This window comes from Sebastes umbrosus, chromosome 13 (genome assembly GCF_015220745.1).
Source record: "Sebastes umbrosus isolate fSebUmb1 chromosome 13, fSebUmb1.pri, whole genome shotgun sequence".
In the NCBI taxonomy this organism is placed as follows: Eukaryota; Metazoa; Chordata; class Actinopteri; order Perciformes; family Sebastidae; genus Sebastes; species Sebastes umbrosus.
In genome coordinates, this window is record NC_051281.1 from 29,248,450 (window position 1) to 29,268,690 (window position 20,241).

The 20,241-nt window shown below is 42.6% G+C and overlaps 1 pseudogene; it reads right to left on the reverse strand.

Moving 5' to 3' along the window:
- LOC119499915 overlaps positions 1 to 17,010 on the reverse strand; it is a 92,717-nt pseudogene extending 75,707 nt beyond the window's left edge.
- Positions 17,011 to 20,241: the final 3,231 nt, after the last annotated feature.

The following is a 20,241-nucleotide window of genomic DNA, read 5'->3' on the forward strand; positions in this document are numbered from 1 at the left end:
ATGAGAGCCATTAGAGTGAACCAAAACAGTTAAAAGGGAACATATCATGCTCATTTTCAGGTTCATACTTGTGTTTTGGGTTTCTATTAGGGCTGTCAAAGTTAACGCGATAATAACGTGTTAACGCAAATTCGTGTCAACACCACTAATTTCTTTAACGCATTAACGCAATTGATATTTCGGAGGTGGTAGCGGGATCAGTTTTAAAGTTAAAGTTAATGTTCAAAAAACACTTTTTTCTCACACTGTCTGTCTGAATATACCTGTATTCACCCTCTGTCAGAAACGCTCTGTTTTAGCGCCTATCTCTTCAAGACCCCCTCTGAAAAAGCCCATTCTACTCTGATTGGATGTTTTCTGATCTAAGCAGCCCACAAAAAACTGACTGTGTCGTCTTATTACACAGTTGGTGAGTTGGTAGACACCCCAGATACCCAGATGGATGTACATGCTGAAAAAACAAGTTTTTCATGACGTGTCCCCTTTAAAGGTTCCATATCAGGCTCATTTTCAGGTTCTTACTTGTATTTTGTGTTTCTACTAGAACATGTTTACATGCTGTAATGTTCAAAAAACACATTATTTTCCTCGTACTGTCTGCCTGAATATACCTGTATTAACCCTCTGTCTGAAACGCTCTGTTTTAGTGCATTTCAACGGAATTGCAACAGAATTGCATTGCTAGGCAACAGCTTGGGTCCATGTTTACTTCCTGTCAGCTGATGTTATTTACATACACTCCAAAGGAAATAAAATGTGACACATTTAGAATGTTTATGTTTAAAACCGTGTAATGATCTAAATATTTTATATTTGTGACATCACAAATGGACAGAAATCCTAACGGCTTATTTTAAACGCACAATTTCTGAATACGGGCTGTGTGTATTTCTCTGTATGTTGAGCATTTTGATAGTTTAACAGTATTTATATAGCACTTCAACCTGCTTTATAATATAAAAGACCTGAAAATCTCACTTTTTACAATATGGGACCTTTAAGTTGCGTGGAGCTAAACCATACAACGAGCTAGAAGATGCTATAAAACTCCATAAAGTGAAGGTGAACTTTAGAGTTGCGTTGGGTTCGTCACTACGAGTGCCAAAATGTCACATACAAGTATTAATTTAAAATTATAGAGCAGCTTTTACTAAAGCAAACATTCATAATTAAATGCCAAATCCTGTGTGGCCGATTGAATAAACTATACTGAGTGTGACTGGACCTTTTTTGGCTAATTAAAATCTGTTTGCCTTATGGTTTGGTCCATTATATTTTATGAATATTTCTTCAAATTAAACTGGGTATTATTTTAGATCAGAAAAGGAGGCTTTTGACTAAACATAATGTACAAGACCTTTTACAAATAATCATATCTCCCCCATGTAGTTTCCTTTAAGTCCCTTTGTTTGTGTGAATCCATGCAGTTGCATCACTTAAAACAGCAAGTTCGTGCTTCGTCAGCACATCAAAGATACGTTTTGCATAGATTGGGACACATCGTGACTCGCAACTGATGCTTAGCCAGGATGACAAAGCAACACCCCGGGTGGCACTCACAACCGTGCAGCACATCAGACATAGACATCCTCTATATCATAAGACAGCATATTGTATGTTGAAACCACATCATTTCACAACATCAGAGGGGTTACTGAGGTACAGCATATGCAGTATATACACCAAAAAAAGCTTCACCAGGCAGACTCCAACAGAAAAACAGATCTGAGGGTTGTGTGATTCAGGTGCCATGAACAATAAAGGCATGTTTATCACATATTAAAAGGGACATTAAAGCAGTGAAAGGTCATGGACATTGTTGTGCATAAAAACACTTGGGAATGTGCTGTAGTCTGCATTCTTATCTTACTTTAAAGGGGAACACCACCCATATTAACAATTCCAATATGTCATTTCCATGGCCTAAGAAAGTTCAGTCAATATGTGTGAACACGAGCTCCTCTCTCTCAAAGCCAGAAACCAGAGTCTCAAACTTATGATGTCATGTGAAATGTGAACGCTCCGTACCGTACTCGGGCACGGTTCGTCGATCCATACTCGAGTTTACTTGAAAAGTTGGTCTCGAGTACGTTTCATGTGTACTCGGATACGGTTCGCATCAGGTGTGAAAGCTAACTGTACCGAAACACTGCTGCTATTTAATGCGAGTAACGATAGCAGTCAGCGAGTAGTTGTGAAAGGACAGGCTTTTTTCAACACCGCCGATTTCCTCTGAAATCATATGCGCACAGCACACGCCAATCTCATCCTCTGAACTGCACGGCCATGGGAGATAAAGCAGGAAGTCAAGCGAGAGGGTCCTTAAAATATAAGCAATAGTAGGCATTGGTGTCGGGCGATGTTTGTTATTTTATTTAGCTAATTAAATGGTCTGCCTCCGAAGAACGAGAGCCGCTCAGCTGGCAGAGAGAGAGAGAGAGAGACAGCGGGGGGGAATCAACGTGTAGAGTCGGCATATTTTCACATCAAACTCGATGAAATAAGAGTTTATTTCGACCAAACCAGAGTTGTTGATTGTTGGAAAGCCTAACGACGACTGTTTTAGTGAGCTTTATTTTGTTTCTGTCGAGTTTGAATGAAGTGTTTTACGATGCTCCGCCACTAAAACAGCTGATCTCAACATAAATAAATACACGTGGATGATGACGCAAGTGTACTCAGGTACGGAACAACTTTACTAATGTGAAAGCTGAGCGGCGGAGGGAGTGGGGATTGGTGGCAATCGTACTCGGACACGGGACAAATCAATCATACCTAATATGAAAACGCCGTCAATGTCTTCTAGAACATCTTTCCCAATTCATTGTGTATGGAGCAGCTCCACACTTCACACCCGATGACATCACAAATTTGAGTTTAAGCACTCTGGATTTGGGAGAGAGTAGATCTAATATTTTTTTGGACTGTCTTATACCATAGGAATAACATGTATGCATTTTGAACATTTGCGTAGTTCCCCTTTAATACATATCTTTGCCCTCCTCCGGTGAATCCTCACAAACTTAAGACTATCTTCTATGTTATTGCCACGTGAATGGCAGGGAGCCTTGACATTTTCAAGATGGAAGTATGAACATTTTAGGAATGGATCCATCACCTTTTAGAGCGGGAAGAATGGTTCATAAACCTGGGTGTTGTTGGATCATCAGTCAAATAATTAAGGAGGTGGATGAATTAGCTGCAACGACGTGACTGTGACTAAAATGATGAGCCTAAGGCAGCACATTGTGAGGCTTACTGTTAGTTATTGCTCATGTGATTAAGCCTCTTCCTGACAGTAAACAATACAATTTCACAGCATCTCTTGTTGTTTGCTGACACTTACGGACAAGAAATGTGTCTCCCATGCTCCTCCACTGTGCAAAGTTTTATATCTTGCTAAAATAGTTTTGAATTGCTCCATCAAACACAACTGATGGTGCGTCTTTGTATCACAAGATGTAAATGCGCCAAACCACATTTTCGGAATAAAAAAGTATGAAATGCAGCCCCGCTCCACCAGGGAACAGTAGAGCTGCTGTTGATTTAAATTCTCTGCTTTCACAATTATTTTTTTTTCAGTGATTCATTAATTTGCTTTGCTGGACGGTTGACCTTCATCATGTGGGTAAAAGCCACATGCTCTTTGTCATCATAACTGTGCGAAAACATGTTACGATAATGAACATTTGAAATTAGTGACAGACTTCTTTTTAACAATACTACACTGTAAGCCGTTGAATCAATTAGATCGGTGTGTTTCCATCAGCGGTTTTACATTAGTAACACACACGTTTGATATCCTGGACGTGTTCACTGGCCGTCTTTGCACTTCAAATAAAGCTCAGAATATCACTAAATTCAGTAAAAACAGTATGCCTGGAGGTGACCTTACATGCGAAGGCGGACGCATGTGTGTGCCCATGTAAATGATATTGCTATATCTCTGCACCCCTCCCCCCTTTTTTCTATTAACTTATTTGTTTATTTAATTTATTATTATTATTATTATTATTATTATTACTTTTTTCTCTTTGTATTATTATTATTATTTTTTTAATTTTTATTTATTCTATTCATTTTTTAATTTTTATTTCAATTTTGAATGCTGATGTTTTCTCTAGCGTACTTATTGTGCTCGTCTCTAAGCTCAACTACTTCAAAATTGGTTTATAAACTATTGTAATTACGAACTGTAAATTGCATATACGAAAACAACCTCGAAAAAATTAAGTATATAAAAAAAAAGAATATCACTAAATTCAAATAAATAATAGCATTTAAAATTAGCAAATATTGTGCTAAAACCTTCAATCTAACAAATATCTGTTTTTATCCTGCAGGTGAAAGTGTATATTTCATTTGAATTTATGGTTAGTTTTGTTCGAATAAAAAGTTGTGACCTTTGACCTCAACCATAGAGATAGTATGAACGCAAACTATACACTTTTGTAAAACAATGCAAGTCAGGCCAACTGTGTTTTTTTCCAACCTCACATTGTAAGACAGAGGTTTGCACCATTACTAGAACAGACATTTAGAATGACAACATCTCCTCTTAGTCAACAGGGAAGTGAGAAACAAACTGCCACAGTAAGTCTTGTTACTACACATACACCGTTAACAAGTTACTATATATCGTCCTTTAGCACATTTGCATGCCTAATAAATAAGTATTTTAAATGCTTACTGAAAGCTGCCACGGCCAGTATGAGCGTGACCACGATGGAGACCCAGGAGACATAGAGTGCCTTCTTCCTGTAGCTCTGAGCCTCGTGGGGCTTCAGGCGCATGCTGCTCTCGAGGAGACCTGCAGGGAGACACATAAAACTCTGTTACGAGGACAATTCCTTGAGACATGGCAGACAGAGGTAGTTTCTGTAGTATTCTGCTCATTATGCTAAAAGCTGTTTAAATTTCTTATCAGTAATTAAAGGTGCGGTGTGTAGGATTTGGCGGCATCTAGTGATGAGGTTGCAGATTGCAACCAACTGAAACTTCTCCCGTGTGCCAAGCGTGTAGGAAAACTACGGTGGCTGACGCAAAACCACAAATGTCCCTATCTAAAACCAGTGTTTGGTTTGTCCATTCTGGGCTACTGTAGGAACATGGCGGACGGCTCCCTGAAGAGGACCCATGTAGAAACGGCTCATTCTAAGCTAAAGAAAACACAACGATTCTTATTTTCAGGTGATTATACACTAAAGAAAACATACTTATTAATATTATATTCCATTTTGGACAATAGATCACACCAAAATGCTACACACTGGCCCTTTAAATTCAGGATTTTGGATAAATTCAACACAACAATAGTGTATTGTTTCGGTAATGACTATAATGGCAAAGCTTTCAATGTGCAAGACAAGCTAACGAGGCTAATAGTTTCTAGTTAAAGCATCATTTGAGCACCTGATTCGACTGTTATCTAGCCATTAAATAGGCGTTATCAGTCGCTGTAAGCACCATAGAGGCGGGTCTAAAGGGACCTACTACGTTGTAAAAGTGAAGGTGAAACTTAAAAGCAACACGTTCAAACATGTAAAACTTAATGAAACATTACATTTTTTTTTTTTAAGTTATTTTTTTGGGGGCATTTTCCATTTTATTGAGAGGACAGTGGATAGAGTCTTGGAAAGGGGGGAGAGAGAGAGTGGATGCGGAAAGGGCCACAGGCCGGATTCGAACCCGGGCCGCCGCGGTCAGGACCAAGCCTTGATACATGGACGCCCGCTCTACCAACTGAGCTAACCCAGGCGCCCTGAAACATTACATTTTCAACACAAACAAAAAGGTTTCCTTAGGTTTAGGCAACAAAACGTCAACTTCTTCAGGTTTAGGCAAAAAAAAAAAAAAAAGTTAAGTTGAGGGAAAAACATTGTGTTTAGGCTTCAAATAACTACCATCACAAAGACAAATACACATTGTTGGTTTCACACGGGATACAAACTCCGGTCCCCTGGGTGAAAACCCTGAGTTTTGTGTCCCATCCATCATCCCCGACCTTCAGCCCATATGGAGTTTCACACTCTCTATATACTGTATAGCGCCCGACTTCCGCTTCTGCTCCTGTCATAATTACTACGGTTACTAGAGGTCGCTGTCCTCTTCTTTTATTCCTTCTTACGGTGATCGCCTGTGTGAATAGATGATAAAAACTACTACGCTTACAGCAACTGATAACATTTAGGTTGTGGTTCAAAGTTTCAAAAGGGTATTGACCCTGTTGGAACCAGCGACTGGTCCCCGTCTTCCAGTCTATTTAACGTTAAATTCTCTCAATTATCCTCAGTCCAAAGTGAGGTCTGAAGTCCTGCTCTAGCAGAGATAATAGAAAAGTTTTGTTGTTGTACCACTAGCTATAATCAATCCACTACAAGAGGCCAAACAGACGTCTAGATGGGTATTCATAACTGCTTCGAGCATGAATGGAGCTGTTTCTTCCACCCTCCATGCATCCTTCCTGTCAGATAATTCTCCACACCCTCCAGGAGAGCACCAGACCATCTGGGACGTACACAGAGGGACGCAAGACACAATGCCTGAGAACTCTTTTTATACTGTGGATTACAGGTCATAATAATAATAATAATAGCTTGGATTTATATAGCGCCTTTCATGAAACCCAAGGACGCTTAACAAAGACATAAATAAACACAACAAATGTAACAGAAGCTAGGGGCCATAGGCCTTGGTGAAGAGGTGGGTTTTGAGGAGTCTTTTGAAGGTGTCCAGAGATGGTGCGTTGCGGAGCTCTATGGGGAGAGAGTTCCAAAGTGTGGGGGCTGTCACACTGAAGGCTCTGTCCCCAAAAGTTTGCATTCTTGTGTGAGGGATGGAGAGCTGACCCGTGCCTGAGGATCTAAGGTTCCGGGGCTGTGTGTATGGGTGGAGGAGGTTAGATAAATACTGAGGAGCCAGGGCATTGAGGGATTTGTAGGTGAGGAGGAGGATTTTGTAGGTGATGCGGGACTTGACCGGGAGCCAGTGGAGGTGGATGAGGGTGGGGGTGATGTGCTGCCAGGGCTTGGTGCGGGTGAGAACCCTGGCAGCCGAGTTTTGCACATACTGGAGCCTGTCCAGGGCTTTGTTGGGAACCCCGGACAGAACTCCATTGCAATAGTCTGCCACAGAGTCAGAGAGTGATTGCCGGAGACGTGAGATGTTTTTGAGGTGGAAGAAGGCGGATTTGGTGATGAACCTGATATGAGACTGGAATGATAGTGTTGGGTCCAGGATGACACCCAGGTTGCGGACTTCCGAGGATGGGGAGAAGGAACACCCGTCAACGTCCAGGTGGAGATCTCCAACCTTCCGGAGCAGGGCCTTGGGAGCCACAACCATGAGCTCGGTTTTGTTGCTGTTGAGTTTTAGGAAGTTAGATGACATCCAGATTTTTATTGCATGTAGGCAGTTTACAAGTGACTGTGGGGGTAGCTGGGTGGATGGTTTGGTGCTGAGATATAGTTGTGTGTCGTCAGCATATGAATGAAAGCTGAGACCGTGGTGGCGGATGATCTGACCAAGGGGGAGCATGTAGATGGTGAAGAGGAGGGGTCCCAGCACAGAGCCTTGAGGTACGCCATGGTTGACTGGGGCCGGGGTGGAACTGGAGTCTCTGATGGTGACAAACTGTTTTCTGTTTGTGAGGTAGGACTGAAACCAGGAGAGAGCTGAACCGGTGAGGCCAAGGTAGTCAGATAGGCGGGTGAGGAGGATAGTGTGGGAGACTGTGTCGAAGGCAGCTGAGAGGTCCAGGAGGACGAGGATGCTGATGTGACCAGAATCTGCAGCGATGAGGAGGTCATTTGTGATTTTGATGAGGGTGGTCTCTGTGCTGTGGTGTGGTCTGAAGCCAGATTGAAACGTTTCGTAGAGCTCATGGTTGGCCATATGTTGATGGAGTTGGGCGGCCACTGCTCTTTCCAGAATTTTGCTCAGGAAAGGAAGGTTGGAGATCGGTCGGTAGTTGTTGCTGTCATCCCGGTCCAGACCTGGCTTTTTGAGGATGGGAGTGACTGATGCCATCTTGAGGCTGTCGGGTACAAGACCAGATGCCAAGGAGGAGTTGATGATGTTCACCATAATGGGGCACAGGGCAGGTAGGCACGCCTTGACCAAGGCTGTGGGCATGGGGTCCAGAGAACAGGTGGAGGCTTTGGCCTTAGTGACCAACTTTGCGACCTGAGGAGCACATACAGGGGAGAAGAAGGAGAGGGAGCACTGAGGCAGGCGAACATCCAAGGGAGCCACGCCCAGTGGCTGAGGTGTGTGTGGAGGGAGGTGGGCAGGCACCAGGAGCTGCTGATGGATGGACTCGACTTTGTCCTGGAAAAAGTCCAGGAACTTAGTGCAGAGGTCGGGGGCACCTGAGGGGAGGGGGGGGTCGAGGGGGCGAAGGAGCCGGTTGATGGTGGAGAACAGCAGTCTGGGGTGGTTTTGTTGGTTGGTAATGAGGGTGGAGTAGTACTGTGTTTTGGCCTGGGAGAGAGCTACTTTGTAGGCCCTCACATGCTCTTTATAAACCTCAAGGTGGACAGTGAGGCCAGATCTTTTGTAGCGCCTCTCCAGTTGACGGCCGGTGGACTTCTGGGTGCGGAGTTCAGTGGTGAACCAGGGGGCGGGACGGGTATAGGAGACAGTCCGGGTTTTGAGGGGGGCAAGGGAGTCAAGGCTGCCGGATAAAGTGGCGTTGTAGTGGGCAACCAGCCCATCAGCAGAGCTGTCGTGTGGATCTGAGGCCAGATGGGTCGCTATCAGGTCGTTCAGAGCTGGTGTACTCACTGTCTTGATGTTCCTGTATTGGATGGTACGTTTTGTGCGCTGCCTGGGCAGGGTGACAGGAACAGTGCAGAGAACAGCGAGATGGTCTGAAGCCGCGAGGTCCAGGCACTGCAGATGGGAGGGAGTTGTGCCAGTGGAGCACACCAGATCCAGCGTGTGGCCTTTAGTGTGGGTGGGACTTTTAACGTGCTGTGTGAAGTTGAAACAGTCCAACAGTGACAGGAATTCAGTGGCAAACGAGCAGCTGGTGGAGTCCACATGAATATTAAAGTCACCAAGCAGGAGTGTAGATGGAGACATGGAGCAGACAGAGGTGAGAAGCTCAGACAGCTCAGACATGAAGGTGGTGGAGGCTTTAGGGGGGCGGTAGATGAGGACAACCTGGAGCTGTGTAGACCCAACCAGGGAGAAAATGACACACTCAAACGAGGTGACATTGGGTACTGGGAGGTCTTTGACCAGGATGTCAGCTCGATGTATAACAGCCAGCCCGCCGCCACGACCCATGGAGCGAGGCTTTTGTATGTAGACATATCCAGGGGGAGTGGCTTGATTAAGTGCCATGAAATCCTGCTGATTTTGCCAAGTCTCTGTTAGACAGAGAAAGTCAATTTTCCTGTCAGTGATAATATCATGGATGAGTAGAGCTTTATTGTTGATTGAGCGAGCATTCTGCAGCATAAATGTTGCACTGTTGTTAATGAATGCTGGGGCAGGCGGTGTAGAGGGAACGACACTGTCAACACAGACCAGGGACCTCAGATTGTTCAGGGTGCACACGTGTGGTTTGTTGTGATGACGTCGTAGCTGCGTGTTGGAGCGCTTATCAGACAGTACTGAGGGAATACCATGATCAGCGTAAACAAACTTGCACCGGGAGGCTCTATGGACATAACGGGGGCGACGTAGGAGTCCGAGGGATTTAATGTCAGCGATGCAGTTTGGAATGAAGTGACAGAAGAGGTCCAGGAGTTGCGTTGTTGAGTATTTGATGAACACCATGTTTGCAGCAGTGGAGCGCCGGCTAAATCCTGGAGCCGCAATCCGTGGAGGAGGCTCCCAGCCTCGGACCGCAGCAGCAGCAGGGAATGTAGCCAGAACAGCAGCAGCAAACAGTGTAGCCAGAACACAAGGTGGATAGTCCTGGAGTCGTGGCATGGAGATGTCCAAACGTGAGCAGCGGAGTGACGTTGGATAATCCACAGTAAATTGATAGCGCCGCTTGGTCGGCGGAGCTAACAGCTGACCGGCGGCTAACAGCTAACAGCTGATCACAGAGCCAAATGTGCACAATCTTCTGACAGTTAGCAGCACCAGACAGTGAAGTGTAAATATAATTTATAGTGATAACTTATTCCTACATGCAGTAAATGTAGGCACAGATTTAAACAAAAAGCGAAGTTTTGCTACGGAACTGAGAAGCGGCGACAAACACGCCAGCGTCCTCTCAATCCGAAATCTCTGTCATGGGAGAAACATTGCTCAGGGACAGCTTGTCAAGTTTTACTTTCTTTACTGACCTTCACAGAGTTAAATAGAACTCCAAGAGCATCCACCACGCTGAGCGCTCACAGCTACAGAGGACGTGAACTGTATAAAGTCGTCCCCTCAAACTGTTTTCTCTCACTGGCACAGACAAACAAAGCTTCAGCATGGATAAGGTGTCATCGCAGTGGGAGTTATTATACAAGATTGTGCACAAAAGCTTGAAAAAGCTTCCACAAAGCAGACCTTCGCCTCTTCTCTGCTCCCTCCTTTAAAAAAAAAAAAACTGAATTTCTTTGAATGTTGCAGAAACCTCCACATTTTCTTTCTCCAAGGTGACACAAAATCATTTTTGTTGTAAAAATTTCATTGTAGATATTTGTCAGGGTGCCACGTCACTCCATCTACATGAAACTTTTTAAGAATTAAAGGAGAACTACGGTGTTTTAGTATTGCACTTCCATAAATTTGGGAAACCCACAAAAGACAGATTTTTAAAGAACGGTAGAAATCAAAGCAGCAGGGGCTGATTTTATCCTGACTTTATGGGCAGAGCTCCAAAAATGTCTAAAAATGTCTACACGATGCAATTAATCAGATATTTTCGTTTGTCCCTTCCTGTCTGGTACATGCCCACATCTCTCAAACTCTACAAGTCCGGTTTGTTATGCAGGCTTTCTGTTAGGAAGCCGAAGCTGTGCTGAGTTTAGTTTATTTGACTGTGAAATTCTTTTTTTCTCAGACAAAGCTCCGAGCCACAGAAGACATTATACAACTGTGCTGAGTAGCCGAGTACTCCCTTGAGAACTGACCTTTATGTGTAAAATCAGTGGAGTTCCCCTTTAAAGTTACTGTGAGGAACTTTTAACTGGCTATAAAACATTCTTAATGCTGATCCCTCTATATGACCTTCATAAATAAACGAGACTGTCGGCGAGAATGGCTACATCTTTATAGTTATTCTTAATGCTTGACGTCTTGTCCGCGAAATCAGACGGAACGGTTTACTGCATGCAGGTTCACCAGAAACTCCTGCTCAGACCCATGGATGTATAAAGAGAACCGGATATAGCGTTTCTCCTATGAGAGTTACTCAGTGGTGCGTGAAGACAAAATGGCTCGACTGCCGAGTGATGAAGTACCCAGATCTTCCGGTGATCTTACGCATCCATTGGGCCCGTAGAGCAGGCGCAGTAGCGTTTCCTTTAGCTCCGCCTCCCAGCCCTCGCTCCAGCCTCGGTCTGGGTCTCATTAACATGAAGGGAAGAAGAGAAATAATTCTGGATTCGGCTATTAGTGCATTTCACAACTTTTAGGACCTAATGATTTAAATAAGGGCTATTACAGTGTTCGTACTGGGAAGTTGATTTACGTTAAAAAAAATATCCGCTGAGTTACAGACGTCTCTTTTCCAATGTAAGTCTATGGGAAAAAAAAAAAAATTTGCTTTAGAAGCCCGGGGGTCTTCCTTGTGGCATGCTCAGACGCGCCCACCGCGGACAGACCCCCAGATCCGGCCTCGCTGGAGGAAGCGAGCTCCGCGCCCGGCAGCAGCGGTTCCACCTCTGGCCAGGAGCAGATGTTCGCCTCGCTGCTCCACCGGTCCCCGCTGGGAGCCGACACCACACTGCTGGAGGGAAGGGAGAAGCACGGGAGAACCAGAACTACGCGGGGCAGACTGTCAGACCCTGCTGCGGTAAAATGAGAGGTTTTCTAAAGGGACTCTGGTGCTCGGAAACCACTACCGCTTTTGTCCACAGGGACCGCCAAAATCAACACAAAATGACTCATCGTAGCATTACGTTTGAAAAATCACCCTCAATATCAATGACATGTTTTCACAGTATTGAAAAGCTTGCAGTACCTGTACCTGTAGCGGAACAAAATGTACTTGTAATTAGATAAGTACAGTACAGTACACCCTGTTATAATGTAGTCTACTTATCTAAGTACATTTTGTACCATTTCATATCTGTATGTGATTGTTTTTTTTTCTTTTTCATCTCTGCATTTCTCTGGGATGGCCAGTTCACCAAACATACAGTCCGTGTTGTTGTTAACTCCCACTGTTGTGTATGTGTGTGTGTGGGTGTAGACAGAAGGAGACATTGCAGACAGTGTCCAGAGGGAGTTGGTGCCGCTATAGGAATACTATCCCTTATCAGCTTCCCACCAGTGAACCCTGCCAACTGTTTCTGATGGACAGCCAGACCCCTTGCACTCCACGCAATGTTCCACTTCAACTGACTTTAATTTAGTTCAGGCAATTTGTATCTATAACTGTCAGAAGCTACTTTGAGTCCCACTGCATGCATAAAAGTATAAAGGTGTGTGCCACGTATTGTGCATGTGGTGTATAGCCTACAGTATACTGTATATGTGAGGGTGAGAGTCACATGGCGCAGCATTTAGAGCTATAATTACGCACTTCCAATCATAAGATCGCTTCTTTTCTGTATTTCAATTTTCACTTCAAAAGCATGCATGCTGAACTAAAAGTGTGTAGCTGACTGCAAAAAACACATTATTGTGTATTACTTATTATTATAACCTCTGACTTGACATGCTCTGATAACACTATTAGTGATTATCTATGGATGTTAGCATTGTTTTCAGCCCAGAAATGGATCACAAGTGAAGCTTTAAGTGAGTGGAACATTCCCACAAACACTCAACAGGGTTGTTCACAATCCGAATATTGATCGCACTATTCAAGATTACCTTTTTATGTATAGCTGCAGATACAGTTCATTAAACTGCACATGCAGTGCCCAATAGAAGCTACTCAAAAAAAAACTATAAAAATAGCTATATGTATACTAGGGTGTCCAAGTTTTATACTTGGATGAAAAACTGACCATTTCAGCCAAACCAGCATGAGTGAGCATGTGTCTGTGTCTGCATGCGTGTGGCATAGAGGGGGAAGTGAGACAGCATGGTTAAATCACTTTGCTCACATGATCCCCGGCTGGGGGATCAGACCGAGGGCATGTGCTCAACGTCTCCTCATGCATCTCGACGTGACACACACACACACAAGTTTGTGTGTGTGTGTGTGTGTGTGTGTGTCTCAACACTTGTCTGTGACACCTTTCTTCTCTAAAAATAATTAACATCGGTGATGTAGCTCAAAAGGCTCATAACACATTTCCCATACACATTTGCTAGGAAACAGATGATATCCCAGAGGAATGTGACCTGAAAGAGATCACTGCATTACTTTTCTAAATAATCTGAAAGCCTGGCCCTTACCTTCACTACCTGTCTTACTGTAATGTTATCCACTGGCATGGATAAGCATGTTAAGAAGACGGCAGCATTTTCCTAACAACAATGGCAGCAGGGGCATTTATGCAAATAGGAGAGAGATGAGGAAAGCAGGGGAGGAAGGTAGACACGGAGGCTGTGAATGTGAGAAATATACAGTAATGTGTGTGAACAGCTATTTAAATTGCTTGACTAATAAAGTTTCTTCCTTGATGCTTGCTCATGTCACCTTTAATATTTCTGTGAGCGACTCCTCATTAATTCAAGCCGTTACATTCAAAGGAAGACTCCACTGATTTTACACATAAAAATCACTTTACTAGTGATTTGTTGAACCCAGTGGGCAACCTCCGGGTCTGAAAAGTGAGGCCAATCCTGAAGTGCCTTAAAATTGCAGTTCTTTTAATATCCAGCAGGGGGCGAATCCTCTGGTTGCAAAAAGAAGTCTGATTGTATAGAAGTCTATGAGAAAATGAGACTACTTCTCTCTTGATTTATTACCTCAGTAAACATTGTAAACATGAGTTTATGGTCTCAATCACTAGTTTCAAGTCTTCTTCAATACAGCATGATGTTCATTTAGTAAATTATGGTCCCATTTAGAGTCAGATAGACCATAAAGCAGGGGATGCTTTAGGGTGGGGCTACCTTGTGATTGACAAGGTCGCTACCACGGCGCTGTCCAGTCTGGGAGTTGTCTGCTTTTTTCGTCTTTAACCCTTTCACAATGTGTTTTCAGTTCATGAAAGTTAATTGTAACATTTCCGTCGCCTAAATATGTCTTATTCAGCGTTAGCTCCACCCTCTCGTGTCACTTCTGGTTGCCAAAAACGAAGATGGCGACGGACGAAATGCCGAACTCGAGGCTGGGTGATGTCACGATGACTACGTCCACTTCAAACATACGGTCTATGGTTAAGTCATTGTGATGTCATCATCAGGGTTATCTTTGGTTGGGTTTAGAGACTACAACTTTTTAACAGAGAGTTCTGCATTACAAACTAGGAAGTTGCATTATGGGAAATGTAGGATCCAGTGCTTTTAGAGCTTGACCCCCAAGCCCAAGAGCGCCAGGCTTTAAAGACAATTTTGGTAGTGGCCAAACCGTTGGATTACAACGTCACGTGATGCCATTGGGCCCAAAAATACTTTTTCCTATAGACTTACATTGGGAAAGAGACGTCTGTAAATCAGCACATCTTTTTTTTTTTCTTTTGAGATAAATCAACTTCTCAGTGCGAACCATTGAATAGCCCTTATTTAAATCATTAGGTCCTAAAAGTTGTAAAATGCACTAATAGCTGAATCCAGAGTTATTTTCCTTCCTCCGTTCATGTGAATGAGACCCAGACCGAGGCTGGACCGAGGGCTGGGAGGTGGAGTTAAAGGAAACGGTACTGCGCCTGCTCTACGAGCCCAATGGATGCTGAAGATCCATGTAATTTTATATCCGGCAGTTGAGCCATTTTGTCTTCACGTGCCAACCGAGCAACTTTCATAGGAATGAATATGGCCCCGCCTCCAACGCTGTATCCAGTCCTCTTCATAGCTTGACCCATACAAGGGACGAAAAAGTCCGGATATCTCAGCTTCTGCTGCTTTGATTTTCAACCATTTTTTTTATACTCCGTCTCTCACAAGTTCCCAGAGTTTATGGAAGTACAACTCTAAAAGTCACTGGAGAACCCCTTTAAGTGTTCAATCTTCTTCCTAAGAGTTCAAATCTGTCAGCTGACCAGTCTCTTAAAGCCATTTAACAAGCAGACACAAAGACTTAAATGCATCTTTTCTTCTATCATCCTTCATTCTGACCTTTTCTTTATCTTTTCCTGGGGGTTGATACAATGTGGATATACTGTATTGTGATTCCAGCTCTTAGAAATAAGCCAAATCCAATCAACATAGCTGTCGCAACTCTAAATATAATAACCGTTTCACATTTATTTTAATAATTGATTACTCGAGATCAATTATATTCGTATCATTAGGCTACTGAATGCTATAATTAACACGTCAATTACCCACGGAAATGAGATCCAGTTAACATGAAGTGAATATGTAAACTATATATGCAACAGGCTGAGGGTTTATTGTAAAGGCTAACTGAGGCCCTCTTATTATCCACTGTGGAATGTTTCACAGGTTTTATGCATATTAGAAGATGAAAGGGATTAAAATAGTGGTTACTAACACACAGACACACTCAAGCAAATGCACACTTGCATGTGACCAGTATGAGAATGTTTTAAAGCAGACATAGTCTGTGTGCCTCGGGGGAAGCATGTTTTAAGGAACAATTGAATTCTCACAGGCAACTTTATCCCCAGAGGCAATGCAATATGCAAAAACTGAAAGAATTAATGAATGAATGGCTGGATCCATTTGACAATGTTTTAAGCTATTTATATTGTCTTATCTTTTATTTGATTTGTTTTCTTTGCTAGATCTGTGAAATATATGAAACGTCATGTCTCTCTTTCTTTGATTACTGTGGAAATTTGGACTAAACATTTCATTGTATAATTGAATTATTAATATTGTTAGTCTGTCTGTGTTTGTGTACATATGTATGTATATATGTCAAATTCAATAAAAAATATTGTTTAAAAAAATGTTTTAAGCTATGAAGTCAACTTGTGCTTCACTCTGAATAATAATCCTGCTGATGTAGGGCTATGATAAATTATTCAAATGACAGCGGACTAAAAATACCTCGCATGGATAAAAATACCTCTCCCATCTCCCCAGGGTGCCCCCCCAGTTAACACATATCCACGTACCCAACACCCATCCATAACTTTTTAAAAAAACAGATCATGACAAGAGATGAATGAAGTTCTACCTTCTCCCTCCACACTGTCTGTGATTTTCATCTCCTGGCCCGTGGTGAAGGTCTCGGTCTGGCCGGGTGTTTTGGCTTGCTGGTGATGGTTGTTGGTGAAGCCATCTGGGGCGCACTGGCCGTTCCGCAGCGGAGCCGGGCACGGATCCACTATAGTCGGGTCCGGGACAGGGTAGGACTCTTGGCTGACCGGGTCTGTCATTGTTGTTGCTGTTGCTGTTTTGTTTTCAAAGGCAGAGAAAGAAGATGATGATGGTGATGATGATAAAAAGAAAAAAAAGATTCACGCCGGTCCTCTAAGTGCTCCAGCCATCCAGCGCGTCCAGTCTGCCACCGGTCGGTCGGTCGGTCGGTCTGTCTGTGTTGACTCAGATCCGCAGAGGGGAGGGGGGGAGAGAAGAAGAGATGGCGATAAGAGAAGAAGATGGGAGATAAAGGACTGATCTCCTCAGCATCAGCAGCGAGACAACTCCCTCTGTCTCTGTGTGAGTGAGTAAGTGAACTCAACAGATCTGCAGCTCCAGTGTAAACGCAGCCGGAGCAGTTTAAACACAGTTTACAGGGTTAGATGCGCCGAGGCGATAAACTGCTGAGATCTGTTGTGGATCTGGCAGGCGGTGCCAGCAAGTTGCTTTTTTTTTCCTCCTCCCCTTTCCTCCTTCTCTCCTCCTCTCTCTCAGAACTCAGCACCTCTTTCTCATCCAGGCCACTACATGAAATAATCAGAGACATCTATGAAACAGAACTTTAATGGGTTTTAGATAGCAGTTATTATCAAGCAACGTTTAAAGTAGAATATTATCCTGTGACAACGTCCTACTTTTATCAGTTTTATGGGTTATTCAGATGATAATTGGTTTGGCTTTCTTGATGGTGGATTTGCCCCCCAGACTCGCCTTATTGATCCAAGGTTATCATCAGATTGAAATGTTCTCACCAACCTGCCTTCATTGACGCTCAACGAGTTCACTAAGATACAACTATTAACCACCAGATGGCGCCCAAACGCAGGATTGTGAGCAGGTGAGGATGTAAAGTCATGAGAGAGGGAAGAAAAAAAATATATATTCTGTAAGATATACTACTCAGGTGTAATTCATACTGTGCAATGCTTTCTGGTGGAATTTCATTCTCACTGTGCAATATCATTTTTCTACTTTTCAATTTCCTTCAGTTGAAGGATTATTGGCTCCCCATCTCCCACCGGATCTCCTACAAAATCCTGACCCTCACCTACAAAGCCCTCCACCAACTTGCACTCCCCTATCTCTCTGAACTCCTCTCCCCCTACCAACCTCAACGGTCCCTCAGATCCACCTCGGCTGGTTTACTCTCCACCCCCACGTCCAAACTCCGCAGCTTTGGGGACAGAGCATTCTCCAGGGCAGCTCCCAAGCTCTGGAACTCACTCCCCAATCTCATCAGAGACTCCGATTCCCTCACCACATTCCAGTCCCGCCTCAAAACACATCTTTTCTCATCTGCTTACCCGTAGCCCCCTCCTTCCCCCTACCCATCAGTCCATGTGTATGTATGTGATTGTTCCTGTGTATGTCGCTTTTTGTCGTTCGTCTCCTGTCTGTCTGTCTCACACCGTTTTCCCCCCGACTATGTTAAAGCGTCTTTGAGACTACTGTAAAGCGCTATATAAATCCAATATATTATTATTATTATTATTATTATTATGAATGATTTGGAAAAGTGGGGAAATGGTTTAATTAGTATGCATGGGATTTTAAAGTTGAATAATACCAATAATGTATGAAATATATGGAATATTTCAAGGTTTGTTGAAAAGCTGACGCTAAACTGCGTTGCTGGCTTTAAAAGTTGAATAATACTGTTTAAAAGTTGTATAAAACTCATAATGTATGCAAGATATGGAACATTTTAAGGTTTCAGGTATGAATCAGTAGTTAAGAGATGAAAACGCTGAAGCAGAATGAATAGTCGGAAATCAAACATAAGGCTGCATTCACACTCAGAACACACAGAATATGTAGAATTCATATACTTTGCATTCAAATGTCACGTTGGTTTTCACCTCAGAAAAAAAGTTGTTTGGTAGTGTAGTTACTCTTTAAAGAATCTGTATCAAACTGGTGTCCTCACATAGTTTGTCCAGCAGAGAACACTCTGCTCTGACTAACAATGTTTAGGTAAGCTGTGCTTGCTATATGGTAAAGAAGCAGCAGATGTCTGTATCAGTCCAATGCCATTTAACATAAGTGTAAAAACCGTATTTCAAAATACAGCTGAAGTAAGAAATGTAACAGACACCTCACTCATAACTATAAACCAGCACGAAAATGACAATTACCAACATAACCATGTTCTGAAGAGCCACATTACAGCCACAATATATAGTAAAAACCAACAATAAATGTCCCATATTGTAAAAAAAAATGATTTTCATGTCTTTTATATTATAAAGCAGGTTGAAGTGCTATATAAATACTGTTAAACTATCAAAACGCTCAATATACAGAGAAATACACACAGCCCGTATTCAGAAATTGCACGTTTGAAACAAGCCGTTAGGATTTCTGTCCATTTGTGATGTCACAAATGTACAATATATAGACCATTACACGGTTTTAAACGTAAACATTCTAAATGTGTCCCAGTTTATTTCCTGTTGCAGTGTATGTAAATAACATCAGCTGACAGGAAGTAAACATGGACCCAAACTGTTGCCTAGCAACGCAATTCCATTGCAATTCCATTGAAATGCGCTAAAACGGAGCACTTCAGACAGAGGGTAAATACTGGTATATTCAGGCAGACAGTATGAGGGAAATAATGTGTTTTTTGAACATTACAGCATGTAAACATGTTCTAGTAGAAACACAAAATACAAGTATGAACCTGAAAATGAGCACGATATGGGCCCTTTAACAAAATGTAACGTTTACATTTTGGAACATAAAACAACAAACGTGCCAAACTACTCAGTGCAGCATGCACGTGGGAGAAGTTTGCCTTCAGGGCTTTCTGGTCAGAAATCTTCCTAGGTTTTGGCAACAAACGTACTTATTTAGGTTTAGGAACAGATCATGTTTGGGTTCAAATAAACGAGGGGAAATGTGGACTGTCTCTGTCGCTACAATACTCTCGGTGCACAGGTTTCACATTATGCCTGATCTTTGCTTCCATCAGCATACTGACTGCGCTAAAAGGGGAATAAATACTTTGGATCACCGCTACACGCCTGCATTCGGGAAGAGCGGCCATGCCCGCCGCGTGGTCAAAGTATGTAAACAAACTCCCAGTGACGGGAGAGGTCAGGACAGGGTGGCTCGTTTTCTCTTTTTTTGTATGTGTCTCAGGCAGGGGTCTGCAACCTGCGGCTCCGGAGGTTCATGCAGCTCTTTAGCCCCTCTCCAGTGGCTCCCTGTGGATTTTTAAAAATGGAAATGAATAACTGTTTTTTGTTTACATTTTCATTTTTATTCATCATTGTTGTAGGTCTATGGTACGACGGTACGACGGAGTATTAAGGCCACATTGAGGAAAAAAAATAAATCTGAGATTTAGAGAATAAAGTCATAATATTATGAGAATAAAGTCATAATATTATGAGAATAAAGTCATAGGTTTACAAGAAAAAAGTCGGAATATTATTAAAATAAAGTCATAGGTTTTTGAGAAAAAAGTTGTAATATTACGAGAATAAAGTCAGAAGTTTAAGAGAATAAAAGTCGTAGTTTTATGAGAATAAAGTCATAATATTATAAAGTAGTAATTTTACATGTTATTTTCTTTTTTTCTCGTAAAGTTATGACTTTATTCTCGTAATATTACGACTTTTTTCTCATAATATTATGACTTTATTCTGGAAATCTCCAATTTTTTTTCCCCTC